This window comes from Nicotiana attenuata, chromosome 1 (assembly GCF_001879085.1).
Source record: "Nicotiana attenuata strain UT chromosome 1, NIATTr2, whole genome shotgun sequence".
NCBI lineage: Eukaryota > Viridiplantae > Streptophyta > Magnoliopsida > Solanales > Solanaceae > Nicotiana > Nicotiana attenuata.
In genome coordinates, this window is record NC_031989.1 from 31,454,419 (window position 1) to 31,468,789 (window position 14,371).

The window sequence follows — 14,371 nt, forward strand, 5'->3', positions numbered from 1 at the left end:
GACCGTGTTGAAGGCTAATACATGGGTAGGATCGCCGTGATACCTCTAAAGCATAGACACATGAAAAACTGGATGCACAGCTGATAGGCTAGGTGGAAATGCAAGTCTATAAGCCACCTCTCCTACTCGATCAAGAATCTCAAACGGACCAATGCACCTAGGGCTAAGCTTGTCCTTCTTTCCGAATCTCATCACGCCCTTCATAGGCGACACCCGGAGCAATACTCGCTCACCAATCATGAAAGCTACATCTCGGACCTTACGGTCTGCATAAGTCTTCTGCCTAGACTGAGCTGAACGAAGCCTCTCCTGAATAATCTTGACCTTATCTAAGGCCTCTTGAACTAAGTCTGTACCCAATAAGCGAGCCTCTCCCGAATCAAACCATCCGACTGGAGACCGACATCGCCTACCATACAACGCCTCATATGGAGCCATCTGAATGCTGGACTGGTAGCTGTTATTGTAGGCGAACTCTGCTAAAGGCAAAAACTGATCCTACGAGCCTCCAAAATCAATGACACGAGCTCGGAGCATATCCTCCAAGATCTGTATAGTCCGCTCGGACTGACCATCCGTCTGAGAATGGAATGCTGTGCTCAACTGAACCTGGGTACCTAACTCCTGCTGAACCGCTCTCCAGAAGCGCGAGGTAAACTGCGTACCCCGATCCGAAATGATAGATACCGGCACACCATGAAGGCTAACAATCTCCCGGATATAAATCTCAACTAACCTCTCGGAGGAATAGGAGACTGCTACTGGAATGAAATGCGCTGACTTGGTCAGCCTATCAACAATGACCCAAATAGCATCAAACTTCTTCCGAGTCAACGGAAGTCCAGTAATGAAATCCATGGTAATCCTTTCCCACTTCCACTCGGGAAGCTCAATCCTCTGAAACAAACCACCGGGCCTCTGATGCTCATACTTGACCTGCTGACAGTTCAAACACCGAGCCACATACACAACGATATCCTTCTTCATCCTACGCCACCAATAATGCTGCCGCAAGTTCTGATACATCTTCGCGGCGCCTGGGTGAATAGAATACCGAGAACTATGGGCCTCCGCTAAGATCAACTCTCGAATCCCATCAACATTGGGCACACAAACTCGACCATGCAATATCAAAACACCATCATCATCTAAGGTCACCTTCATGGCACCTCCACGCTGCACCGTGTTTCTCAGGACACACAAATGGGGATCATCAAATTGCCGATCACGGATACACTCCAATAGAGAAGAACGAGCGTCCGTGCAAGCCAACACCCTGCTGGGCTCAAAAATATCTAATCTTACAAATCGGTTGGCCAAAGCCTGAACATCTAAAGCAAGCGGTCTCTGGCTGACCGGGATATAAGCAAGACTACCCATACTGGCGGACTTCCTACTCAATGCATCGGCCACCACATTGGCCTTACCCGGGTGATATAAGATAGTAACATCATAATCTTTCAATAACTCTAACCACCTCCTCTGCCTCACATTCAACTCCTTCTGCTTGCACAGATACTGCAGGCTCTTGTGATCCGTGTACACCTCACACGTCACACCATATAGATAATGCCTCCAAATCGTCAAAGCATGAACAACCGCTGCCAACTCTAAATCATGAACTGGATAATTTTTCTCGTGGATCTTCAACTGTCTCGAAGCATAGGCAATGACCTTGCCATCCTGCATCAATACTGCTCCAAGCCCAATACGGGAAGCATCACAATAGACTGTGTAAGGCCCTGAACCCGTAAGCAAAACCAACACCGGTGCCGTGGTCAGAGCTGTCTTGAGCTTCTGAAAGCTTGCCTCACACTCATCCGACCATCTGAACTGGGCACCCTTCTGGGTTAATCTGGTCATCGGGACTGCAATAGAAGAAAATCCCTCCACGAACCAATGGTAATAACCTGCTAACCCCAAGAAACTCTGAATCTCGGTCGCTGAAGCTGGTCGAGGCCAATTCTTGACTGCCTCAATCTTCTTCGGGTCCACCTGAATACCCTCTGCTGATACAATATGACCCAGAAATGCAACCGAACTCAACCAGAACTCGCACTTCGAAAACTTAGCATATAATTGACTATCCTTCAAAGTCTGGAGGACCACTCTAAGGTGCTGCTCGTGCTCTTCCTGGCTGCAAGAGTACACCAGGATATCATCAATAAAGACTATCACGAATAGGTCTAGATATGGCCTGAACACTCAATTCATCAACTCCATAAATGCTGCTGGGGCATTGGTCAACCCAAACGACATGACTAAAACTCATAGTGCCCATACCGAGTGAGGAATGCTGTCTTAGGGACATCAGACGCCCTAATCTTCAACTGATGGTAGCCAGATCTCAAGTCTATCTTTGAAAACACCTTGGCTCCCTGGAGTTGGTCAAACAAATCATCAATTCTCGACAATGGATACTTGTTCTTTATCGTCACCTTGTTCAACTGTCGGTAATCAATACACATCCGCATCGAACCATCCTTCTTCCTCACAAATAACACCGGCGCACCCCAAGGAGAAACACTAGGTCTGATAAAACCCTTCTCTAGTAATTCCTGCAACTGGTCCTTTAACTCCTTCAACTCTGGCGGGGCCATACAATACGGAGGAATAGAAATGGGTTGCGTGCCCGGAGCCAGATCAATACAGAAATCAATATCTCTATCGGGCGGCATGCCCGGCAGATCTGAAGGGAAAACCTCAGGGAACTCTCGAACAATAGGAACAGAGTCAATAGAAGGAACCTCTGCACTGGAGTCACGAACATACGCCAGATAAGCTAAACACCCCTTCTCGACCATGCATCGAGCCTTTTCATATGTAATAACACTGCGAGTGGCATGACCTGAGGTCCCTCTCCACTCTAGTCGGGGCAATTCGGGCAAAGCCAAGGTCACGGTCTTGGTGTGACAATCCAAGATAGCATGATACGGGGACAACCAATCCATCCCCAATATAATGTCGAAGTCAACCATGACTAACAACAACAAATCTACCCGAGTCTCAAGACCTCCAATCACCCCAATCCAAGAACGATGGGCTCGGTCGACCATAATAGAATCACCCACCGGTGCAGACACATAAACGGGAACACTCAATGAACCATTAGGCATGACCAAATACGGTGCAAAATAAAACCGAAGCTTCTCTACCACAAACCAGAACAGTACCTGCACCTCCACCTCTAATACCTTTACCTGCACCTCTCGCATCTCTACCTCCACCTCTAATACCTTTACCTCCACAAAGCCTCCGAAGACGTAGCTGATCTATCACTGGTCTGTGTTGCTGCTCAGCTGAAGAAGCGGTACATGACCTCGCCATTCGCGAAAGAACAGAGTAAAAATTCAATCAGCATTTGAGAAACCAAATCGCACGACAAGAAAGAATAATGAGAGGTTTTCCTAACTCAATAGACTTTGGGGGACAAGTACAGACGTCTCCGTACCTACCCTCAGACTCTACTAAGTTTGTCCGTGAGTTGTGAGACCTATGTAACCTAGTGCTCTGATACCAACTTGTCACGACCCGGATTTACCACCATCAGAGTCGTGATGGCGCCTACTCGTGGTAGCTAGGCAAGCCAACTTAATTACCTTTTATCACTACACAATTATTTTAACCGTTTATAGCCTCAATATAGAACATGAAATTTAATAAGAACAATAGCGGAAGTCTGATCTTATAAATACGAATCAAAACGCGAACCAGTCAATAATAACCTCTACCCAAGATTTGATGTCACATTACTCACGAACCTCTAAGAATATACTAAATACAAAGGGTCTGAAAGAAATATAACAGCTGTCTGTCTCGAAACAAGGAGGCAACAGTCTAATAGAAAACGTAAAGAAGAGACGTCGGACCTGCGGACGCCTGCAAGGCTACCTCAGTCTCGTAAAATGGAAACCTGCTCCCGTACTAATGTTGTTGCTGCTCCTCAAAACCTGGACCTGTGCAAAAATACACAGAAGTGTAGCATCAGCACAACTGACCCCATGTGCTGGTAAGTGTCTAGCCTAACCCCGGCGAAGTAGTGACGAGGCTAGACCGGACACCACATAAACCTGTGCAGTCATAAATATACAGCGGAAATCGAATACAAGGCAATTAACAACATGGAAGGGGAAACATGCGATGGGGAGATACAATATTAACAGTAATCCAGAGTAACCAACTAAACAGCTTAGATCCACAATGAACAAGGAATCAATACTCAGATATAAACACATGGCATCAATAACTGTTGCGGCGTGCAACCCGCTTCATAATTACCATTTGTTGCGGCGTGCAACCCGCTCCACAATACCACTGTTGCGGCGTGCAACCCGACCCATATCATTTATCATGTATCATTGTTGCGGCGCGCAACCCGATCCTCACATATTATTGTTGCGGCGTGCAACCCGATCCTCAATATCATTGTTGCGGCGCGCAACCCGATCCTCAATATCATTGTTGCGGCGCGCAACCCGATCCTCACATATTATTGTTGCGGCGCGCAACCCGATCCTCAATATCATTGTACAGTCCGATCCCCAAACACAGTCACATTAAGGGCATAAAAATAGCAAATATTTGACAAACATCCGGACAAGGAAGAATCCAACAAGTTCAACCAGACGTCCCGGCAACGGGAATAATCAACAACGCTTCTCTTTCNATTTCAACCAAACTTTACAGAAAGCGCTTAACACATATTTAAGACTTGTACCGGACGTCGGAACCAAAATACGAGCCCGATACCACAGTCTTTTAATCAATTTTCATTTCCAATTTCCTTAATAATTTCAGAAAAACAATTTCACAGAAAAATTCATTTCTCGGGATCTAGACCTCGGAATTCGACTCCGGGCACATGCCCGAGTCCCATATTTTTCTACGGACCTTCCGGGACCTTCCAATCTTGGGTCCGGGTCCGTTTACCAAAAATGTTGACCGAAGTCAACTTTAATCATATTAATATCAAAATTCTTCAAATTTTTCACAGAATTCACATATTTCAACATAAAAACTTTCCGGCTACGCGCACGGACTGCGCACGCAAATTGAGGCAAGTAAAAATAAGGTTTTCAAGGCCTCGGAAGCACGGAACGAATGAGGAAACGGGTGATGACCCTTTGGGTCGTCACATTAATATATAATTTAGCATCATTTTTTGTGTGATTTGGATGTGTTAAAGTGTCGCAATTCAGGACTTGAGATAAAAAAATATGTATACAGTAGTTATTCAAGCTGAATACTTTACGGAACTTTAAACATTTTAAGATTTACATGATACGTTCCAGCAATTATCCAGCTAAGAAAAGAGAAAGAAGAGAAACCTAAAGAGTAAAAATGGACGAATTACTCTTGAACAGAATCTCTAGACTCAATTGTGAATTGAGCGTCAATGAAAGAGAAGAGAGAAGACCAGTTTATTGATATTAAACTTCACAAAAACTGAACAATACAGCAATAGGAATCAAAACTATATACTAATACATTTGGCGGGAAAGTTAGTTATAACTAACTTTTGGAAGTCACATGCACTAACAACCTTCCAACTAACCCCTAACTTCCCAGCTTCTTATTCCTTGCATGGGCTACTGATTTAACTAACTACTGATTTAGTAATTGGACTAATAGGATCGTAACAATACCCCCTCTTCAAGAATCCTTGTCCTCAAGGATTGAATTGAGGAAACTTCAACTTGAAGGAGTGTAAGTCTTCCCAAGTGTTGTCTTCAGGTGGTGCATTCAACCATTTCACCAAGACTTGTGTGATAGCCTTGCCATGCTTCTTGGCTAATCTTCTGTACATAATAGCTTCAGGTTCCAATAGAACGTGGCAAGAATCAGAGTGCACGATAGGCAATACTGCAGAGCAGTGTGGTTGCCCAACTTCTTCTTTAGCAGGGAGATATGGAAGGTGGGGTGAATCTTAGAATGAGAGGGTAGATCTAAGGTATAAACAACAGATCCCACCCTGGCTAGTATCTTGAATGGGCCAAAGAACTTTGCTGAGAGTTTCTGATAGGCATGATCCTTCAAAGAAAGCTGCCTGTATGGTTGAAGCTTGATGAAAACCTAATCACCTACCTTATAGGACCTTTCAGTTCTACTTTTGTCTGCCTGCATCTTCATTCTATGTTGAGCTCTTTCTAGATGATGCTTTAGACCCCTCAAGGTAGCTTCCCTAGCCTGCAAACTCCTATCAACCATATCTAACTGAGAGTCAAAGGGCATGTATGGAAGGAGTGGGGGAGGCTTCTGTCCATAGACTGCTTCATAAGGAGTAATGTTTGTGGCTGAGTGATAGGTGGTTTTATACCACCATTCCGCTAGGGGTAACCATAGTGGCAAATCTTTGGGTTTTTCAAATGTCATACATCGCAAATAGCACTCCAAACATCTATTAACAACCTCAGTCTGCCCATCTATTTGAGGATGATAGGCAGAAGAAGTTAAGAGTGAAACTCTCTGTAATTTGAATAACTCCTGCCAAAATCTGTTGGTGAAAACCTTGTCCCTATCTGAAAGTATGGTCTTGGGCATACCATATAGCTTAAACACCCCATCCATGAAAACCTGAGCTACATCTAGAGCTGTATAGGGATGTTTGAGTGCCATGAAGTGAGCAGTTTTACTCAATTTGTCCATCACCACCAAAATAATCTCTTTACCCGCAGCTTTAGGTAGACCCTCTGTGAAATCCATAGAAATGTCATGCCACACCTTTTCTGGAATTGGTAAAGGCTGGAGTAGGCCAGGGTATGCCACATTTTTTCCCTTGCACCTTTGACAAGTGTCACACTCCTTTATATGTTTGTAAACATCTTGCTTCATTTTCTTCCAATAGAAATCTTGTTTTATCCTCTTGTATGTAGCAGTGGTTCTAGAATGACCTCCCATAGAACTGTCATGTAGAATGTCAGGAGCTGCTTCCTCAAAGACTGGTCAGCTCCTACTATCATCTTACCCTTCCTGCTTAGTATACCCCCGGTGAAGGAATAATAAGGCTTGGGATTAGAAGAGGACTGAATACTATGTATCAGTTTTTGCAATTGTAGATCTTGATCCCAGCTGAGCTTGACAGATTCCAATAACTGTGAAGAAACTCCAGAAATACTGAAGAGTTGAATGGCTTCCTCTTTTCTTGAAAGAGCATCTGCTACAAGATTTTCCTTCCCTTTTTTATAGGATATGGTATAGTCATATCCTAATAGCTTCACCAACCACTTTTGTTGACTTGGAGTAGTGATTTTTTGTTCCAATAGGTACTTAAGGCTATGATGGTCTGTCTTGATCACAAAGTGCCTGCCCAAAAGATAAGGTCTCCATTTCTGAACTGCAGTTACCAAAGCCAAGAGTTCCCTTCATATACTGATAGAGCTTTGTTCTTCCCTGACAACCCTTTACTAAAGAAAGCTATTGGCTTGTTGTCTTGCATCGGCACTGCTCCAATGCCTTCACCTGAAGCATCAGTTTCTATTACAAACTCCTTAGAGAAGTCAGGCAATGTTAGAACAGGAGCAGAGGTAATAGTCTTCTTTAGAGCTTCAAAGGCTTCAGTAGCCAATGAATTCCAAACAAAGCCCCCCTTTTTGAGTAAATCATACAGTGGTCTAGCAATCAAGCCATTGTTCTTGATAAACCTTCTGTAGTACCCAGTAAAACCAAGGAAACCCCTCAATCTCTTCAATGTGTTTGGTTGAGACCAACTCAATACAGCTGACACCTTCTGTTCGTCCATGGCCACTCCCTCATTACTGATGACATGGCCCAAATAGTCTATATATGTAGCTCCAAAAGCACACTTGCTTTTTTTTGACAAACAACACATTAGACCTTAATATTTGGAAAGCCTCTTCTAAATGAATCATATGATTTGACCAGTTGGAACTATAAACGAATATGTCATCAAAGAAAACCAAAATGTATTTCCTAAGATAACTATGAACGATCTGGTTCATGAGACTCTGGTAGAAGGAGGATTAGTCAAACCAAAGGGCATGACCATGAATTCATAATGTCCATGGTGAGTCCTAAATGCTGTTTCAGGAATGTCCTACTCAAACATCCTAATTTGATGATACCCCGACCTTAGATCCAACTTTGAAAAATACTTGGCTCCATGTAATTCATCTAACAGCTCCTCAATAACTGGAATTGGAAACTCATCCTTTACTGTATTGTTGTTCACTCCCTATAATCCACACACATTCTTCGTGTTCCATCCTTCTTCTTCACCATTACAATAGGAGAAGAGTAGGGACTGGTATTGTGCGTTATCACCCCAGTACTCAACATCTCATCTACTATTTTTTCAATCTCATCTTTCTGAATAACTGGATATCTGTAGGGCCTTTTGTTTATTGGAGTAGTACCTTCTTTTAGAACAATCCTGTGATGGATATAAATTATTCTTATATTTTAATAAAAAAAATATAATATTTTAGATATAAAACATGACCAATTTATATCCTATTCTCGCACTTTTCTAACAATTCTTGCAGGAAAAGAATACATGGAAAAAGAGAAAAAGAAAGAACCTACAGTTCAAGGAAGAAGGATAAATCCGTGACAACTTCATCTAAGACTACACAAAGTCAAGAGATATAAAAGTTATGGCAAATTCTCACCAAAATTTCATGACAAATTGCCATGTCAATTTCTCATCAAGGCCATATGATATATTGATATTATCTAGCAAATTCTCACCAAGGTCTTGTAGAAATTTTTCTATAAATAGGCAAATGTTTGTAGAAGAAAGATCATCCCACTTTGTATCCAATTTCTTATCTAGTTTTCTAAAGAGAAAGAGAAGAGTAATCTTGGTCTCTTTCTCTAGTCTTTCTCTTTGTAGTAAAAATATTCTTAGTTTTTTTAAAGTACTTTTTTAGCTTTTCTTACTTCATAATGGAGTAATTTCTTTTTGTTGGGATAGTTGATGAAGCTTGATATAATTATAATACTATCTCAGTTTCAATACATTCTTGGCCTGAAACTCTATTTACATTTCATACTGTGCTAGAATGATGATTTTTTAATCATTATTACCACATCTACATATTTTATATCTAAGTTATTCTTATATTAATTTTGTAATTCTCACTGAGCAAAATTAATATATAATAACTAATAAATAGAATATTAGAGTGAAAGTAATTTTCAGTAAGATTATTATTTCAAGTCTGTAATCTTGCTTTCTCAGTTTTAATTCTCACAGAGGAATTGTTGAAGGCAAGATTATTGATTTTCTAGTAAAAATATTCTCACGAAGTTTTTACTACGCTTGAGCACAATTCAGGCAAGATATTCAGTTTAATCGTCACTAGTTTTAAATCAATTAATTGACATAACCTCACGGAGTGTTAATTATTTATTTATTTCTTAGTGTAAAAATATAATTGTATTAGCAATAAGCAATTATTCTTTAGAGAAATACGTATAAAACCTAAGATTTTATTGTAATGATATATCAAGTGAATTCAACAATTCCCAACTCTTTTTAAATATAAACTTTTCGAAAGAAATTTGTCTTAATTTATAATTTCAAACACACCTTTCATCAATTTGGTTCTCTCAAATAGTAGTCAAAATATTACAAGTCTGTAGCTTAGATTGTCCAATCTCTGTGGGACGATATCATAAACTATACTAGAATTTGACAGAGTACGAGCAGCAAATCCTATAAACACAAGCTTCGTCAGTAAACTAATTTCCTTTTTCTTGTTTGGTGTTACGTAAATTGCCCTGGTTGAAGGTATTTTACCTGGATATGTTATATTGAGTTGGGCTGTTTTATTGATTTTGAGGAAGTATTATTTGGCTAAACGGAAAAGATTATGTAGGAGGTTATGTGTATTGGATTNACTGTGTCCTACGACCTGTCGGTGGATTCGTGTGTGTGGATCGGATCGTGCCGGTCCTGTCGTGGTCACTTTTCTGTGGTCTCGAGACTAGAGCAGAGTCTTTTGTTGCTGGACATGATCGATTTTTGAGGTCATCTTGAGCATGGACTTAGTTATCTCCATATCACGCCGTCCTTGATTGCCATGCCAAGACTGTTTCACTAGTGATGCCAAGATCACCGAGATTTGAGTGGAAGGGTTCCACAGTTGACATGCCTAGCAGGGTTATCTCCTTCCTGAAGGCTCAGCACATGGTTAGAAAAGGGTGTTTGGCTTACTTAGCTTATGTTCGTGACAGCACTGAAGAGTCTCCCACGATTGATTCAGTGCCAGTAGTTCGAGAGTTCGCCGATGTGTTTCCTTCTGATCTGCTCGGCATGCCTCCGGATCGTGATATTGATTTCTGCATTGATTTGACCCCAGACACTCAGCCTATATCCATTCTACCGTACCATATGGCCCCTAAGGAGTAGAAGGAGTTGAAGGAGCAGCTAGAGGAGTTTTTAGCAAAGGGGTTTATCAGGCCCAGTGTATCGCCTTGGGGCGCACCAGTGCTATTTGTGAAGAAGAAGGTTGGGACCATGCGGATGTGCATTGATTACTGCCAGTTGAACAAGGTCACCATCAAGAACAAGTACCCGTTGCCTCGTATAGATGATTTGTTCGACCAGCTGCAGGGTGCCAGGGTGTTCTCTAAGATTGACCTGAGGTCAGGATATCATCAGCTGAAGATTCGGGACTCGGATGTTCCGAAGACTGCATTCCGGACTAGATATGGCCATTATGAGTTTCTAGTGATGTCCTTTGGCTTGACCAATGCGCCAGCAGCATTTATGGATCTGATGAACAGGGTATTCAGGCCTTATATTGATTCCTTTGTCATCGTCTTCATTGACGACATCTTGATATACTCGCATAGCCTGGGAGAGCACGAGCAGCATTTAAGAGTAGTGCTTTAGACCTTGCGAAAGCAGCAGCTGTATGCTAAGTTCTCCAAGTGTGAGTTTTGGCTCGAGTCAGTGGCATTCTTGGGGCATATTGTGTCCGGAGAGGGTATTAAGGTGGATCCCAAGAAGATTGAGGCAGTTCAGAGTTGGCCACGTCCCACTTCAGTGACCGAGAAAAGGAGTTTTCTGGGATTAGCAGGTTATTACCGGCGATTTGTTCAGGGCTTTTCATCTATTGCATCACCCTTGACTAGACTGACTCAGAAGGGTGCCCCATTCATTTGGTCCGATGATTGCGAGGAGAGCTTCCAGAAGCTCAAGGCAGCTTTGACTACGGCACTAGTTCTTGTATTGCCTTCCGGTACGGGGATGTATACGGTGTATTGCGACACTTCACGCATTGGTCTGGGATATGTGCTGATGCAGGAGGGGAGAGTTATTGCATATGCCTCGCGTCAGCTGAAGATTTATAAGAAAAATTACCCTGTGCACGATCTGGAGTTGGCGGCGATTGTTCATGCTCTTAAGATATGGAGGCACTATTTGTATGGGGTGCCTTGTGAGGTTTACACCGATCACCGCAGCCTGCAATATTTGTTCAAGCAGAGGGATCTCAATTTGAGGCAGCGCAGGTGGCTTGAGTTGCTGAAGGATTATGACATCACCATTCTTTATCATCCGGGCAAGGCGAATGTGGTCGCGGATGCCCTGAGCAGGAAGGCGGAGAGCATGGGTAGCCTAGCATTCATTCCAGCAGAGGAGAGGCCACTAGCCTTGGACATTCAGTCCTTGGCTAACAGACTTGTGAGGTTGGACATTTCAGAGCCCAGCCGAGTTCTAGCATGTGTGGTCGCCCAGTCTTCGTTATTGGGGGAGATCAAGGCCCGGCAGTATGATGATCCACATTTGGCAGTCCTCAGAGAGACGATACTTCAGGGAGGTGCCAAGGAGGTTTCTATTGGCGAGGATGGTGTGCTGCGGCTCCAGGGCCGTCTATGTGTTCCTAATGTTGATGGTCTTAGGGAGCGGATTCTAGAGGAGGCCCACAGTTCGAGGTATTCTATTCATCCGGGAGTCACGAAGATGCATCGTGATTTGAGGCAGCACTACTGGTGGCGGGGGATGAAGAAGTACATAGTGAAGTATGTGACTAAGTGTTTGAATTGCCAGCAAGTCAAGTATGAACATCAGAGACCAGGCGGCCTACTTCAGCGGATGCCTATACCAGCGTGGAAATGGGAGCGCATTACCATGGATTTTTTAGTTGGGTTGCCGCGGACCTTGCGGAAGGTTGATTCGGTGTGGGTCATCGTGGATAGATTGACCAAGTCGGCCCATTTTAATCCCAGTGGCGACTACTTATACAGCGGAGAGGTATGCTCAGATCTATATTCGGGAGATAGTCCGCTTACATGGTGTGCCAGTGTCCATCATATCAGACAGAGGCCCTCAGTTCACTTCCCATTTCTAGAGAGTCGTGCAGAGTGAGTTGGGGACTCGTGTGGAGCTTAGCACAGCATTCCACCCTCAGACCGACGGACAGTCGGGGCGGACAGTGCAGATCTTGGAGGATATGCTTAGAGCATGTGCGATTGATTTTGGAGGGCAGTGGGATCAGTTCTTGCCCTTAGCGGAGTTTGCATACAATAACAGCTCCCAATCCAGCATAGAGATGGCCCCGTACGAGGCTTTATATGGTAGACGTTGTCATTCTCCTATCGGGTGGTTTGAGCCTGGTGAGGCTAGGATACTTGGAAAAGATTTGGTACAGGATGCCTTGGATAAGGTAAAGATGATCCAAGAGAGGCTTCGCACAGCTCAGTCCAGGCAAAAGAGCTACGCGGATCAGAAGGCCCGGGATGTATCATTTATGGTGGGCGAGAAGGTTCTCTTGAAAGTCTCGCCCATGAAGGGCATTATGAGGTTCGGGAAGAAGGGCAAGTTGAGCCCAAGGTTTATTGGCCCCATTGAGGTATTGAGGAGAGTTGGGGAGGTTGCTTATGAGCTTGCTTTGCCCCCTAGTTTATCAGGAGTTCAACCAGTCTTTCATGTTTCGATGCTTCGGAAGTATAATGCCGACCTATCCCACGTGTTGGACTTCAGCACCATTCAGCTAGATGAGAGCTTGGGCTATGAGGAGGAGCCAGTTGCTATTATTGATAGACATGATCGCCAGCTGAGGTCCAAGAAGATCTCTGCGGTGAAAGTCCAATGGAGGGGCCAACCGAACGAGGAGGCGACCTGGGAGTCCGAGGAGGACATGCGGAGCAGATATCCCCACTTATTCAGCAGTCCAGGTACTTTTCTATGTCCGTTCGAGGACGAACGTTTGTTTAAGAGGTGGAGAATGTAACGACCCGACCGGTCGTTTTACCCTTTTGAACCCCGTTCCCCTAAATAAAGCCTCCCGTACTTGCTTTAAATAATTTACAACTTGCGGGGGCGACTGGTTCGGGAGTTGGAAGAGTTTTGAGTAAAAATACGCTAATTTGCTTCTTTAGGATTTCCTAAAAGATCAAGTTTGACTTCGGTCAACATTTTGGGAAAACGGATCCGGATTCGAGATTTGACAATTTTTGAGGGTCCGTGGGAAAATATAGGACTTGGGCGTATGCCCGGAAGTGAATTCCGAGGTCCCTAGCCCGAGTAATGAATTTTTATCTGAAATTGTTTAATTGAAGCTTTAAAGAATTAAAGAAACTAAGAAATCATTGTTTCCCTAGGTATCGGGCTCGGATTTTGGTTCCGAAGCTTGGTACAGGTTCATAATGTCATTTAAGACTCGCCCGTAAAAATTGGTGTCAATCCGAGTAGTTTAAGGGCGTTTTGACCCGTTAGAGGAGAATTAAGAACTTAAGGATTCAATAGTTTGATTCATTTGGTTTTAGGGGGTGATTCTAAGATTTAGCGTTGTTTTGGGAGTTCCGAGGGTTCGAGTAGGTCCGCCTCGTGATTTCAGACCTAACGGTATGTTCGGGCGGGGCTCGGGAGCCCCGAGCGTCAAACAAACGAGGTTCGAGCGAAGTAGAAAACTTAAAAAGTGTTGAGTCTGCTGCTTCTGTCATAACCGCATCTGCGGTTCTTGGACCGCAGAAGCGGTACCGTAGATGCGGTCAGGAATCCGCAGAAGCGGTCAGGGGCAGCCCAGGCAAAATCGCAGATGCGATCTTGAGACCGCAGAAGCGGTCCCGCTTAAGCGGCTATTTGACCGCAGAAGCGGTCCAGCCAATTTGGGCCAAGACCGCAGAAGCGGCCCAAAACCGCAGAAGCGGTAAATGCTCCACAGAAGCGGAAATAGCTGGGAGCAAAACCTTCATTTAATACGAACTCAAACCTAATTTTATCATTTTTCACTCTACACTTAGGCGATTTGGGTGCTTCCAAAGAGAGGGTTTCAACACAACTTTGTAAGGTAAGTGATTCCCCTTCATCCTTAGCTTAAACACATGTATATTAGGTAGATTAAACACTATAAACTAAGTAAAAATCAAGGGTTAGAGCTAGACCTAGGGTTTTAGCAAAACT